The sequence below is a fragment of the Quercus suber genome, unplaced genomic scaffold, assembly GCF_002906115.3.
Source record: "Quercus suber isolate HL8 unplaced genomic scaffold, Cork oak 2.0 scaffold_39, whole genome shotgun sequence".
In the NCBI taxonomy this organism is placed as follows: domain Eukaryota; kingdom Viridiplantae; phylum Streptophyta; class Magnoliopsida; order Fagales; family Fagaceae; genus Quercus; species Quercus suber.
The window spans coordinates 177,287-179,994 of NW_027069504.1; positions in this window are offsets into that span (position 1 = coordinate 177,287).

A 2,708-nucleotide genomic window follows, 5' to 3' on the forward strand; every position below is an offset into this window, starting at 1 on the left:
TATTTTCACCCTTTACATTTGTTTAACCAAATTTTGTTAAATTAATATTAAAATATTGTGTACTAAACTGCCTGTGCTTAAGGTAGGTTCCAAAATTATCCTTAATTTTAAAATTAAATTCTCTTATTTTAAAATTTTAAATTAAGGTGTATTTCAAAATATTAAGTAATGTCTTTTGCTTCTTCTTTTTTTTCCCTTTTCTTTTCCCAATGAGTTATGGAGAGATTTGTCATTTCTAACCTTTGGTATTTTATAAATTTGTATTTTAATTCTAAAGTTATGAGTAATGTCTTTACTAACCATGGTTAAACATTTATAAACAGATTCTTAAATAAATTTAAAATATTTTGTTATTAATATAAACAAAATGAGAGAGTGTTATTACTTATTACCCCAAATATATTTAATAAGATCACCCTAAAAAAAAATTATCTCGCGCAACGCGCGGGTCTACGACTAGTAATAATAATAATGGAGACAAACTCATTGCCTTTGCTCAGCTCAGGTGGAGGAGTCACAGGCACACACGGTGGTAGGGTAGCAGTATCTTTAGGTAGTTGATTTTGTTCCCATCCTTTTCTTTTTTTCGATGAGGAATCAATTTTACATATAATGCTACTTTTCGCACATGAAGTGCGACTTTGCATCAGGTGGTGGGATCGGGCCATGGGTACAGGCCACACTACTTTATGTCAAGACTTGAAAAATATCATCGGATGCTTTATATATTGTTCTCTCTGTAGACTTTAAATGAGTAAAATTTATAAGGACAATTTATTGGTTTAATTTTCATCTGCTATTAATGTAAATTGTACACAATTGCACGACAGTGTGTATAATATAATGCTGTAGTATAAATCTGTACAATATTGTATATATTTATATAGTCTATAATCATGCAAGTTTTACATGTGTAGGAGAAAGTAAACTAAAAATTTTTCAATTTATAGTTAACATGGATATGGTTTTATAAAACTCATGTATAGCTTCTATTGTTTTCGTCAAACTCATACGATGATTAAATTGTAACAATTTTTTCATCATATAGTTGTGCATATTAAACTTTGGACTTTTATTTTATAAAATATTGAATCATGACGTTTATTTTATAATTATTTCCAAATGTGAATATTTATTCACTCATTTTTACTAAAAATAATAAATTATTATAAAAAGAGCTAACTATATGAATTTAAGCGTTCGTTGAGAAACAACTTATTTAGATTTTTGTTGAAAACATTATAGATAAAATTTAAAAGGTAAATAAAATAAGTAGAAGATACACGTGAGATTTACAAAAAGTAAGAAAAAAGAAAAAGAAAAAGAAATAAGCTGCTTTATAATCAAGACCCTAGCGCATACTAAGTCATATAATTGCCATTTTTTTTTCTCTTCCATTAAAACATATTCTTCTTTATTTTCCTTTCTTTTATATAACTTCGAACATTAAAAAAATATTACAAAATATGGAAAATTTTTATTTTTATATTTTTTTTAGTGAAGCTATTTATTGTCCTCAATACATGGCTATTGAATTGACTATAATGTACACTTTTAACCCAGAAACTTCCGTGATATAGCAATGTAAAATTAAAACATATGTATGACACCTATAAAGTTTAATAAGTTACTGTCGCATCGAAAGCATGACCACATAAATTAAGAAATGTCTCAGCTTGTTTGCATTCGGACCCTTCTCAGTAGATTAGGTTTTCAAATATCGACTTATTAAATAAATAAACACTTTAAATGGGTTGAAGAATTAAAGTGTATGAACTATTTTTGGGATGTAAAAAAAAAACAATTCTTGATGGATATTATATTATATTAAGTAGGTTGAAATGAGTTGTGTGACTTGTGTCACATTTGCATTAACCCAACATAACCCGTTTATTAAGCGTATTAGGTGGATTGAGTCAGGTCAACCCGACTTATTAACAAGTCGGGTTAGGGTTAAAAGATCATGATACAGTCATTAAATGGATTAGGTTCAAATTGAGTTATTTAGTCAAATACTCCTACCTCGGTGCGGCACAAACCCGACACACTAACCCAAATTCCCGAATTGACACTCCTATTAATAATCACCCATAAAAATATGTCATTTAAAATTGTAATGAAAATATTGTAGAAACTAGAAATATCATTTTTTTTGTTCTTGGTGCGGAAAAGTTATGAGTTTGTTTTTCAAATAAAAGACACTACAAAGAAAACAAAGGCAACACCAATCTAATCCCCTTTTTTACGCTTTACTCTTTTTTTTTTCTTTTTTTACATTATCATTTAAAGGCTCTAGTCTAATCCTCCAGGACCACTGCTAATACATGAACGAAACTTTAAAATATTGTTTCATGTTCGGAAGACTATAAAAAATTCTTAAAGTTAGTCTTCCACTAACTTTAACAAAGTTGGAGAAACTTTAAAAAGTTTTTTTTTTTTTTTTTTGGTTACAAAGACTTACAATGCTTAAACTTTCCAAAGGGCTAACTCTTGAAGGTTTAAGCAAAGCTTTTAGACAACATGATTTAAAGTTAGTGGAATAGCTGCATAAGATTGCGTGGAAGAGGGACATCTACGTCTTTCACATAGTTTGATTGACCACAATGACCCCAGTATGGTTCGTTGAAAGTTCAAAGAGTTATTTTGGGCTCTACCCAGAAAGGCAGAAACTTCCATGATATTGCAATTCATGTAAAATGCGTGGCAGT